Source organism: Zerene cesonia, chromosome 6, assembly GCF_012273895.1.
Source record: "Zerene cesonia ecotype Mississippi chromosome 6, Zerene_cesonia_1.1, whole genome shotgun sequence".
Taxonomy (NCBI): Eukaryota; Metazoa; Arthropoda; class Insecta; order Lepidoptera; family Pieridae; genus Zerene; species Zerene cesonia.
Window position 1 is genome coordinate 4,250,264 of NC_052107.1, and position 14,384 is coordinate 4,264,647.

Here is a 14,384-nt window from a genome sequence, read left to right on the forward strand (position 1 = left end):
AAAGATGTTGAATTTGGAACACAACCGAGTCTCAAAATATATCTCCTGCAGCAATTTATTCAAACGGACCTACGTCACGTTATTAACATTAACACATCCACTTAGATCTTTCACACGAGTTATCATTTGCACACCACACGGTGGTTATATATAATAAAACAAAACGTTTATACATGAATTTCTCGTGCCATAGTGTTATGGTGTGCTTCTTGGTAACGTCATAACTCATCATCAAAAGATTTATAAAAAGAAGAAGGTTCTTAATTCTTCTTCAATTCAATTTTTTTTTTGCGTTTTTTAACTAGAATTTTGATGAATATTTTTTTGTTTGGTCCAATTTATATTTGATCTTTGACAATTGAAAACGGTTTAGTATTTTGTTATAAATAATTATTTATATGAAATTTTTGATTCTGAGCTGTAGTAAAATATTTTTTGTTCCCTGAACTGCTTAGCTACATTTGTCTTTTGTCAGTCAGTACACGTATAATATCGTATTTTCTACAACTAATACTAAATTATTTATCGTTCACGTGTGTCAAGATTTCCTATCAATATAGCTACGTAAGTTTTAAAATTATCTTTAGATTACTGTCTGTAGATTATTATTACAGTTTATAGTACGTCAGTGTTTTCAAGGTTGGAACTTCATATTTATATTGTATATTGTATGCGTGGAAATCGAAAGATAAAGTACAGAATATAGTCTCACCACAAATACAAATAAAAATGGTACCGTTCGTTTCAGGTCTCAATTTAATTAGCTTATTTAAGTATTAAAAGCCATCTCAAGTTATTGAATCTACTTAAATTATATTAAAAATAATTAGATATTTACATAGTCGTACTTCCATTATCATGATTATAATAGCAATTGGCATACTCATTAGAGCTAATTACGGTAATTATTGAGTTCTATTCCATTTCTTCTGTTATTTCCGAGTTTGTCGCGAAACCAGACAGGCAGAAGAACAAGAAAATCATATAATATACAGAACTAATATCGTTAGTCTTATAATATTATTATAACATGTAATTAGCCTATGAGTAACACATATCTCATTTGGCACGCGACTGATAATGTATGTAGTGTAGTAAAATTTAGCCTACTATTGATAAAATTAAAAATATATATATGTGTATAATTATGGCCTTAACTCTCAAAGGAGGCCTGTGTCCCAGCAGTGGGAACATATAAGGGCTGATGATGATGATGATATCATAAAAGTTAAAACATCTTCATTTGTGGCTTCACCCGCCTGCTATAGGAAAAAAGAACGTTGTGAGGAAATACATTTATTTGCTTGTTCCCATATAGTTCCCATAATATGTCCTTTTTAAGGTCTCTTCACCCTTTCCAGTCCACTTCCATTGTCTTTCCTTTATATCCCCATATACTAATAGGCAAAACATTTGTGAAGACATAACCTCTTTAATGCCCATGAACTGGTTGGTTCCTTTAGGTCTAGCGAGCCACAAGTCTCGATATAACGAAAAGCGGTAAGCGGCTCACCATCTACCGTCAACAATATCAATTTACAATAAAATCGATAGTCATATATATAGTCTACATAGAATCATCTATATTTTTGAAATATGAATTAACCAAATTACGGCTCAAAGGTAGAAAGATTTAAGAGGGCAGTAAATTTAACCCTACATTCATTGTGTAACGGGTGACACTGACAGCTAATTTACATTATTTATTAAACTAGAGCAAAGGCGATGTGGCATTAACCTCTTAACTTGATTTCTAGATTTGTCCACTTAATTATTCCTAATGGTTATAAGTAATGAATGTTAAAGAAATGTGTGCAAATATTAAAAAAATGCATTGGTTAATTTTTGGTATTTTTTTATGGATTTGGGCTGGTTTGGGTGAACCGATTGGGATGATTATTTTATTATTTAAAAGCTTAATGTTTCCTGCGTGGTTCCGTTTAAATTGTCTAGTTCTAGTAATGTACTATTTTTTTTTTCAATAGTTATAAGGTTTCTTCTATAAAACATTTTAATGAAGATTTAAATAAAAAAATAGATAAATATCTTCGGTACTAGGTGTTGGTATTTAGGTCTGCTACTAGGTGTCTAAGTACATAATTAAGTACATATATACCCGCTAAAGATTATCGATTTCTTATCGTTTATTTTATTTTATTTTATTTTATTTTATTTTATTGGTTTCCAAACAACTTATACACTAATACAAGAGCAGCAGTAATAATGTACATCAAATATTGTTCTGTGTATAAATCTATTCTATGGATACACAAATTACTATCTAGTGCGCAAGATTAACTTAACGAAAAAATATGTTTGGATTCTTATGATTTGAAATAATTTTATGCTGATAGTAAAATAACGTGATATGATAAATAAATTTGTAGGAAGAGTTGTTTTTCATTTTAGGAGAGAATATATTGAAAACAAAACAGTGGTGGCTCAGTGGTGAGAACCTCGGACTTAAAAATCGATAAGTCTGGGTTCGACACCGGGCGAGCGTGCAGTAAATAAATTGATTTTTCATTTTATCTACACATGTGTATAACATTACCACTTCTTAAAAAGGTAAAGGAAATCATCGTGAGGAAACCGGCATGTCCAAGAATCAAAAGTTCGACGACATGTGACATCTGCCAAACTGCACTAGGCCAGCATCCAGGATTATGACCTGAACCCTCATAGGATGCCTGTGTCCCAGCAGTGGAAACATATATATGGCTGATGATGATGACATTCAGAAATTAAAGATCATTTAACGAATTTTAAATACGATTAATGCATTATATTCCGATGTGTCGAACTCTTTACGGCGAGCGGAAACAGATATATTATTACGCTGATATATACATTGCTATTTTTGTGAACTCTCTCAACCTGTTTTTCCTCAGTTGATATATTAAGTTTTTTTCTGGATGTTGGAAGAATTGGTTGATAGTGTCTTCCATTCCTTCGATATGTTTAATAAGGCGTTTTCTATTTACAGTATACAGTATCCCAGATGCTAGATAGCTTCAAACTGTCTTTTTTTTTAAATTAGATGCTTGTGAATTTCAACATACTCGCGTACTAGTCTTGGAAAATAAATCAACGGAAAAATTAAGGGTTGGTCGAAAAGTATGTAGCAGTTGTGTGCTCATATACCTGTGATTTTATTGACGCTCGACGAAGATATTATTAGTAGAAAGATTTATTGAGATTTAAGATAAAAAAAATTACTGTTCCGTTCCTTTTGTAAGATAAAATATTAATTTTTTTTTATTTACTTTAAATAGTTACATTAACAAACCTAATGACAAATGTTACACATAAAAAAGATGGAAATAAATAATTATACATTGTAAAAAAAAAAAACTAAAAACAGCCATACAACTAACAACTTTATTTTTGTATACGTAAATAAAAAAGAATACCCTTTTCCATCAATTATATTCATGTATAAAACTAAAATTTTTGCCAAATGTAGTATTTATAAATTGGGCATGTTTCTATGTCTAAGTGAGAAAGAGAGAGGATTTAATGTAAATTATTGCAGGTATTATAGAGAAGAATTAATGCAACACAATTAATAAAATTTTAAGTATACAAACACAAAAATATATGGTATGTACATTGTACATAACATACACAAAATCAAATTGCAAGGAATAAATTTATGAAACTAATAATTTCATGGTACTTATGATTAATTACCATAATTATAATAAAACATGAGAAATAAATGGCTCATTTATTTATTTATCATTCATACCTGAAGAGGCAATCTGGTAATGCTTTGGTAATAAAATAAAATAGTAATTAGGTCGTGTGCGAAATACCGAGTGCTCTACAAATATCAAGGTTTCGAATTCGTACCAACAAGCACAGTATTTTAGAGGTTTTTATATTCTGTAAGGTAAAACAATAGTATTCTTCTTCCATACTAATTACAATATATTTGATATCAATCTGTTAAAGAATCTTGTGTCAGAATAAACGAAATGGTTGTTTAGAACGAAATGGTTGTTTTCCACCAAACAGAAAAAATGTTTAACTAACTAGCTGCGAACCGATATAAAGTGCCTATGTGTCATTCCAGTTGTCCAGCTGTCTACGTACCAAATTTCATTGCAATCGGTTCAGTACTTTTTGCGTGAAAGAGCAACAAACACACACACAGCCTTACTTTCACATTTATAATATTAGTAGGATATAGTAGGATAGGATTATTGTAAATTGTATTGTGAGTAAGACGTAACAAAAAGAATAATGTTACAAGTAACCATAAAATTACGTGTAAGAGCTGATTGAAATAATATTACTATGCGATTCATTATGACCTGTATTAACACTAGTATCACTACATAGTGTAATACAAACTCGCTTTCTCTTTCCCTATGTCCCTATGTATGCTTAAATCTGTAAAAACTGCGCAGCGGATTTTGATGGGGCTTAAGTAGTAGATGGAGAGAAGTGTATGGAGTGAGTAATTCAAGAGAAAGGGTTATATGTATAATTACATCTATTAAACTATTCAGAAGAAACGCCAAGCCGCGGGCAAAAGCTTATATTATGATAAAATTATGAGATTTATAAGTTACTCTGGAATGTGACTTCATATAAGGTTGGTTTTCGCTTGGCGAGAGAAGGTTAATTTCATTTCAATTGTTTACAGAAACCGCTATACGGAAGGAAGAAAAATATTTTGGTGGCGAGCTATGGATTATCATATTTTCATATTTGTTTTTCGTTGACGTCCTTTTTGATTTTGGTATATTGCCATGTATAATTTTAATTCCGTACTTTCAATAAAAAATTGAGATTAGTCGATAGATTACGTCTACATTTAAGCCATTCAGACATTACCGATCTCAGTTGTCACATACATAAATCAAATCATGTTCTTGCAGGATAAGGATAAATTATAGTATCTTCATATCATTTTGCTATGTATTAGCTTTCCGTCTGCGTTTAGCGCGCTTTATAATAATAATAATATTTTGGTATCCTATTCTACTTCCTTCATAAATGCGAAAGTTTCTAAGGATGTGTGTGTGTTTGATGCTCTTTCACGCAAAAACTACTGAACCGATTGCAATCAAATTTGGTACGTAGATAGCTGGACAACTGGAATAACATATAGGCAACTTTTTATCCCGATATTCCTACGGGATACAGACTTACGCGTATGAAACCGCGGAGCGCAGCTAGTTCTGAATAATTAACAAGAAGCAGAATTTTAATATCAATATATTTATCATTATCACCTAATAAACTCATTATCATATAATAAAGTCCCACTGCAGGCGCACAGGCCTCCAATGAGGATTCGGACCATATTCCAAGCTGGACAAGTGCGGGTAGGTAGTAATGCCTGGACTTTTGATTTTTTGACATGCCAGTATCCTCGTTATAATTTTATTCGCCGTTTCGAGCAATTAGGGTACAATTAATGTTCTACCCATTGAAAACTCATTTTATTATTTGAACGTCGTCCGGTCTCGAACCCTCGACTTTTAGATTTAAGTCCGAGGTCCTAACCCCTGGGCCACGACTGCTCTATATATTACACTAATATTATAAATGTGAAAGTTCGTTTATTTAGATGTTTGTCTGTCAATCACGCTGAAACTACGGAACGGATTTTGATGAAATTTGGTGTACTGACAGGGTATGAGCTAACTTAAGCGATAGGATACTTTTTATCTCGATTAAATGCTTCCATGAGATAAAACAGGAATCTTGATATCCAGACGGAGCCGGAACGAGCGTCTCGTATTACATATAATGCTATATAACTTATCGCTTTGAACGCTTAACTAGCTATAGTGCCTCTATCCCTAATCACGTCAACAAAGTTTCTGAGTCACGTAAGACTAGCTAGAGGCTTAAACTTCCTTGTTACAAGCAAATAAACACGTGTACAGAAGGTGTACAGCTTAAAATAAAATCTACACCTAAAATTTAAAAGAGCTAACATTTTTAAAAATCTTTTACCAGTTGACAGACTCATCATTTGCGAGGGTACTAGCCTATTTTCATCCCAATAATAAGGTCAATTAGGGTGAAGCCGAAGCATGCGGCTAGTATTTCATAAAATGCCCATCGCATCCGCTCTAGGTTTAATTAATAAAATGATTCGGAAAAACAATAAGACGACATAACAAGGGATTTTTTTATTAAAACGGTTTATAATTCAACTTCAATGTTACATGATTTCGATGAAACTAGGTACAAAGATAGTTTCATAACCGAGAAGGGATATTATCATTATTATTGTATATCTTTTTCCATGGCTACGCGAGTGAAGCCGCGAGGGAAAATCTAGTATTATATAACACAACAATGGAACGTTCTAGAACCCAGGGTCGCTACCCGATCGGTATTTGTGAATATACAGTATACTATCAAATTAATCCGTGCACTAAATAAATTTGCCCACCACTGCAATTTGCGCTTCGCTTAAGAACTTAAATAAACAATTCAGTTGGTTTAGTTTAGTGGGAGTGCAGGCTCTTGGACACTAATAATTTTTCTCCAGGCGGGAATCTAATGCGATCATTTTAATTATATTAAACTGGTGGTATTTTGAACCGAGTCCATCGTTAGCTCTCGTACATATTAATAAAAATATATAAAACTTTCGTGTAACAATGTTAGTTATCGTATTCATCCGAATCGACTGGACCGATTCTCGTGAAATTTCGTGTGCATCATATCACATGCACTATCGGTTAGGGCTGAGAAACAGCCAACATGTATTTTTCACATCTCTTGTTAAGAGTAAGGCAGAACAGCGTTTCTCGGGTCAGCTATGTTATAAATATTTTATTTTTTGTATTTGTGGGAAAAGGTTATATGCTCTAATAGTTTAATCAAGAAAAGCTGAACGGATTTTGTCGATTTTTGGTTCTATACGTTTCTTCAGTCCGAGTCCGAAACCGAAACCGAAAGTTGACAGTCAGTCAAGTCACCTTTGCGCTTTGAAATGTTAGGATTAATCTACTGTAAATAGTCCTCCGAATTACTTTTTTAATTTATTAATTACTCAATACTTACTTATTCAAAGGTTTTCAGATTTATGTCTTAGAACACTTTTAATTCACTTCAAGTTAGCTTTTCATTACTTATCAAGTCACAACTTACAAACTGCTGCGAGCTACAAATGCATCTAAAAATAATTTATTTTTAAGAAATACTAACGAGTCAAATTAAATCTTGATGAATTCTAACACTTACTATTTAAAATTTTCTCATAAAGTATACACATTTTATTGTTACATACATTTATAATTTGTAGAAATCATAGGATCCATAGCTATATGTGATAACATCAGTTCTTAGATTATTTATTTTATTTAAATACACGTGTAACTCTTACTTCCACAATTTGTTAAGATAATGTTTAACTTCTACTATCATACCTATTACCTACGGTACTTAGCTAGCGTACCGCTCGGGGATTCGCTCGCGTGGATTACAAAATTCTGTACTACACGTACTTTCGAAGAAAAGGTATGACATTTTAGGGCGTTAGATAAGTGACACGCTCCAATTTAAACTGATAAATTTTATATTTTAATTTACTAATTTACCACGTGAACATAAAAGGAAAATTCACATCTGAGTTTTGTTTAATATGTTTATTGCCTTATATGTTATATTACATAGTATTTAGAACACACACATATGGCAGCTATTTTACAAACTCTTACCTAACATAAAAAAAGAAAATTCACATTAATATCGGATTATCCGCTCTGCCTTGTAACAAATAGGTAAAAGACAGACGGCTGAAAGTGCTGTTTTTGTTCTTTTAAACGGGAGATTAAAGGCATAATATTTTAATCTCTGACTGTAAAACTGTCAGCAAACTGGACCGCTCTACTTCGATAGAAAAAGCGCTTCACATAGCCTGTTGCGTGGTGTGCTACGTCGTAGCTATCGTAGCCGCAGTAGTTATTCCTGAGACGCCGTAGCCGCCACTCGTAGCGGTTCCATGGCGTAGTTCTATAATCGTAACAATTTTTAATGAACTAATAATTGACAATATATGAAAAATTTCAATGTTGTTTGTTCAAAAAATTATTCTTGCAAATTTTCAAGTGTCGTAAATGATGTGTTTTGTAAAGTTTGTAATTTTGGAGGTAAGGAGTGCAGTAAGTTTCGAAAGTTATATTATTATTTAAATTAAATTTGAAAATAATTTAAATGGATTTTAAGAAGTTAAAGTTTTAATTAATGTTCTATTATATATCTATATTAAAGATTATTTCGAAGTAAACATACACATTATATAACTTATGTAAGTTACATAATGTGTTTGTTATTTATTGATGGACTATTTTTTATCATTTAAAATCTAAAATAAAATAGGTATATTACAATATAAAAAGCTACAAATTGTACTTTAAAGGATGACTTAAGCAATACAAAACAACCATATTATATATGGACAGTAATTTAATAATGAAATAAAATATTCACCTCTAATTTTTCGTAGAATTTATATCCACAGAAATTAATCATTTACGAAGAACTTCAATTCAAAAGTTGAGAAAGTTAGTTACCTATTTTATTTTGTTACTTTCAAAACTTTTCCTGATGTAATATTACCAGGAGGTAAATTAATTAAAGCAAATGAATTATATTAATTTTAAATATTACTTTGTTTAATTCTTAAATCGTTTTGGATGTCCAATCTATCTAAAATAATATGTAAAATCTATATATATAAAATTCTCGTGTCACAGTTTTCGTTGCCATACTCCTCCGAAACGGCTTGACCGATTTTGATGAAATTTTTTGTGCTTATCCGGTATCTATGAGAATCGGCCAACATCTATTTTTCATACCCCTAAATGATAAGAGTAAGGCAGAACATCGTTTGCCGGGTGCAGCTAGTCTAATATGCAGCTAGTAATATATAAAACTAGCTGCGCCCCGCGGTTTCACCCGCGTAAGTCCGTATCCCGTAGGAATATCGAGATAAAAAATAGATGTTGGCCGATTCTCAGACCTACCCAATATGCTTACCAAATTTCAGAGGAATCGGTCAAGCCGTTTCGGAGGAGTATGGCAACGAAAACTGTGACACGAGAATTTTATACATATATAAGACTAGCTGCGCCCCGCGGTTTCACCCGCGTAAGTCCGTATCCCGTAGGAATATCGGGATAAAAAATAGATGTTGGCCGATTCTCAGACCTACCCAATATGCTTACCAAATTTCAGAGGAATCGGTCAAGCCGTTTCGGAGGAGTATGGCAACGAAAACTGTGACACGAGAATTTTATATATATAGATAAAGATTCTCGGGTCACAGTTTTCGTTGCCATACTCCTCTGAAACGGCTTGACCGATCTTGATGAAATTTTTTGTGCTTATCCGGTATCTCTGAGAATCGGCCAACATCTATTTTGCATACCACTAAATGATAAGAGTTAGGCAGAACAGCGTTTGCCGGGTGCAGCTAGTTTAATGTATAAAATTTCGTTTCTTCTCATTTAAGTGTATAAGGCGTAAGTGAATATATAATAAGCAGTCACAAAAAAATCGTTCACCGTTGAATATGTCCATGATCCCTTGTTGCTTTGCTGCTTGCTTGTTTTTTATGTCATAGTGGGCCATTAAGCTAGTAATTGGCCTGATTGTAAGCGATCACCACCGCCCAGGAAAATTTGCACACCGAGCTTGGGCAAACACGTTGTCTGCTTCTAAGGTGCAAGGAAAGGACTCACAGGGGAAATAAAGGAATGCATTGGAAAGGGAAGGGATACCGGTCATCCTCGCCCTAGTTCTACATTTAGATAGATACGGAGTCCTTTGTCCTTTAAAAGCGGACAGTGCCTAATAACTCCTTGGAAGCAGTTGTAAAGGAAACAATTAAGACAACACACAGAGTGAATAATATTCACACATGGAAGAAGATAGACAGAATTTCAATATCATTGTTGAATCATGAATCTTTCCTACTTATCCTACTTCCTACTAATATTATAAATGCGGAACGTTTGTGAGGATGTGTGTGCGTTTGTTGTTTTTTCACGCAAAAACTACTGAACCGATTGCTATGAAATTTGGTATGTAGATAGCTGGACAACTAGAATAACATATAGGCAACTTTTTATCCGATATTCTTACGGGATACGGACTTACGCGGGTGAAACCGCGGGGTGCAGCTAATGTATCATATATTGTAATTTGTATGTGATAGAACAAATACTATTCAGTTCACTGATCATTTTCGCTGGGAATCGATCGACTTTGTTGAGCTTTCAAATTATACTGAGAACGTAAATACATGAGAAAACAGGGTTTCCATGTAATAAAAAAGTGGAGTGTTATTTCTAATATAATTCCAATATCACAAACATTTTCACATTAAGTATATTTTCGTTATATGTGAAAAAAGTAGTAGTAAAGTAATATTACAATTCTTGATTTATTCATTCATGATTGTCATCCGAAATAAATCTCTATATATATAAAATTCGTGTGTCACATTGTAAGTTACCATACTGCTCCGAAACGGCTGGATCGTTTCTCATGAAATTTGTTGTGCATATCAGTTAGGTTTGCTAATCGGCCAACATCTATTTTTCCTACCCTTAAATGATAAGAGAAAGGCAGAACAGCATTTGCCGGGTCAGCTAGTATTTATATAACTTTTATTCGTTTTAATAACGTTTCTTAGTTATTGTGTTCATTTGTGAAGTCCTGCGTCCCCTAGTGGGGTATGGGGGAGATGATGTACATCTGTTTCACTGATCGATTTTATTTACGGACAAGTAGGTGATCAGCCTTTTGTTTCCTCCCGACCGAGACATTTTTTCTTGTGCGTCCCCACCGGGAATTGAACCCAGGTCACCTGGGTTCTGCGCTCACGCGTTAAGCAATATATCAAGGAGGCGATCAATTTGGTTCATTTAAATACTTATAAAAGAAAAAGTATATTCTATGTAAAAATATTAAGCGGAAGAAATTATTTGTTGGAATGTGCTTAGGAACTGCTTGTTCGAACTGGACAATTATTTTGTGTTGAATAGTCTATTTATTGAGGCAGGCTTATTAGAAAGAAAGAAAAAACATTTATTTGATAGACATGACATGATATATGATTGAAAACATACACATTAACTTCATAAGAATAAATAGTATTTATTTTTAAGTAGTTATTTTGAAGGTCCACGCAATAACTCCTTAACAATTATATAATTATTCAATTTGATTAGAAAAGAAAATCATTTTATTTAGCTGTTTTAAGGAAGGCTTAGACTACTTTTATTGTTGGCTATATAACATCAAACACAGCCTCATGTTTGTGCCGCTAGATAAACATACATAACTACAATTTTCTAAGACATGCAAACCTTTTAGCTTTTAAGAACTATCATAGACTCCATCGATCATACCTGAATATATTCCATATGTGCTAAGAATATATAAGTTTTGATTGAGCTATAGAAAATGTTTACTCCGACTTATTAGATTTGGTTTAAAATTTAATTCTCCAACTACAACAATACACATGAGATTTTATTGTATTTACTTTATATTATGTGTATGTATGTATTAGAATAGAATATACACATATAAGCGAAAATAAATCTCCTAAATCGTATGTATGCGGATAACTGTAAAACTATTGCACCAATTTAATAAAAAGATTTCGACGTAGACTATAATTATATAAACAGTTACGTAACTATTAGATGATTTGAGAAATTTTTAAAGAATAGAAAAAATTTGATCACGAGGCAGGCAGAAAAAAAATTTTTTTCTATTCTTTAAAAATTTCTCATTTATAAAGCATTTCAATGCTATAAAACTAAAAATTATATTAGATGATTTTCCTTCGTATGTGCCAATCCTGTCCTATAAAGGGTATAAGCAATTATTTCGTATCTGATTATCTAGTAAGTAAAAATATGCGTTTACAGCTTAATCAATTTTAAATAAATATCGAGAATCTAGTCTAATTAAATTGTTAGTAAATTTAACTTTAACTCAAACTCAAACATTTCTTTATCCAATTCGACTTATTATAGAAGCACTTCGGAATCATAATAACATAGTTCTAATATTTACTACCGGTTTACGAAGCAGTTTCTACAAAGAAGAGCCGGTAAGAATCTCTGTATTTTTCAAATCATGTCATATAATGATAATGGCAAAGAACTGTCCTTAAAGTTCAAGCTACTTATTATAGATACATGTACATAGATTAAAAGCAGATTAACATACATCAATAAATTGAATAATAACAATTTATTATTGAGTTTGTTTTTTGTTTCTTTAGAGCAGTAATAAATGAGGCAAAAATAAGGAGTCATCTAAATTATCTATGCTACTACAGGGACTACAAAATATACTCTGTTTCGTATAGTATATTTGGCCATTAACATTAAATTGTAAATATATACCATACTATCACGCCCATATTTTTGTAGGGCGTAAACATTTCTGATAATTTATTACTCACATATATCGTAAGCAGTGTGCTAAAGTTACACATATTCGAGGCTAGCCATAATCTGCTACTATTTTAATCTATCTAAGAGAAGTTCATGTCAATACTCTGTGTTATACCACAGTCTAATATTCGATGCAGTTGTTCAACTATGACATTGAGACAACTAAACCCTTAAAGGGCGAACCCGAGTTACGAGTTGTTAGCGCCTCGGGACACTATTTAGAAACTCCTGCGCTCATGTTTTAATGTTGGTATCTTTAATTGTTATGTATGATACTATGATGATCATATGTAATTGGTAAATACTAATTATCATCTCATATTATTAAAGATCTGTATTACTGACTATTTTGATGTTTAACATTTTTGTTATTCCCCACCGGTCTCTGCTCTCACGTGTTACCCATTTTTAAGAAAATAGAAATTTAACAATTATATAGTAAACTCCTGTGAAATTCCAAATGGAAGTGTTCAAAACAAGCCCACGAGTGTAGACATTACAGAAATTATATACGTAATTCCCTTTTTACGACATTAGGTCATAATTACGAAATATAAATTAAGGAAGATAAATAAAAATGAGAATGGTTCGTAATTAGATGGGGGAGATAAAATGCAAATTAAGTGCGGTTCATTATATTTAATTATGTGATATTTATGTAGATCACTTTATAAATTATCCTAACATTGTATAAAATGTTGAATGTATAACGATGGACCCTTTTACTAAGTATTAAAATATTTATCATTTAAACTACAGCAAGTAGTGTCTGAAATTGTATATTATATACCTTCACAACACATACCACGTATAACCCGATTTTTTATTACGTAATTATTAAAAATAGTAATTATAAACGATATGCCGAAAATCATCTTCCTATAAAATTCGTTAATATCACTGCATATTCGAGGGTGACAATATTAATATACCTGTATGTAGAGGTAGCTTTAAAATCCGAACAAAGCGTTATTTAAGACGGTTTCTTTGTAATAAATTTTAATTAAAATGGTCCAGTTCTCGAGGCTCTCGCATTTCTGATTGTGTTCACTTTATAACTATCAGGTTTTAAATGGTAGTTGTGTCGATGAGGTGTTTCAAAAGATTTTTAATAAAAATATTTTTCATTTCGATAAGAATGAGAATTGGGTCGCGCTGGTAGCGCGGAAGTTGGTCCCGACAGTGGTGTATTTACAGTACCATTGTATGGGTATGCAGGTGTAACATTGTGTTGTCTCTTTTTTATGTCAGAGTGGCCAATTGAGACCGCGCCCACAGCCTGATGGTAGATAAACGTACGACGCCGCCCTCGAACACTTGCATACAACATTTGCATAGAATCTTTGCAACCAGGTTGCGGTTAAGAACAAAGAAATAATTGACAACGGGAATGAAGGAATAGACTGGAAAGAGGAAAAGTACACGGGCTCTGGCTCTTCCATGTATCGCACGAAACACAGTCGTATTAACATGCTACCCACGTCGCAATTAATGCCTCCTGCAAACTCTTAGTATTAATAATATATTTATTTTTAACAAAAAACATAAACCGTCTTCAAATTGGCAGATCGATACAAAATGTAAATAAGATTACATGGAAGGCACCAGCTGTCAAACAAGAAAAGAATTATAAAAATCGGTTCAGCCACCCAAAGTTCTGAGTTATCAAAGATAAAAAACATGGTCGAACGAGTTTCTGCCATTTTAGAAGAAAACTGCATGGAATTATAACTAACGAATGCGTATATATTCAATAATCATGAATATTTTTTGTTTCTCCATTTTACACACAATGAAACATTTATCTTCTTATTTATAGTTCTTTATCAACTAAAGTGTACCTACATTCTTATAATTCTAATTACAGCATCTTCCATTAAATATGTTGGGAAAAGATTAAAATTTCAACATTTTTTTATTCGGAGGCAA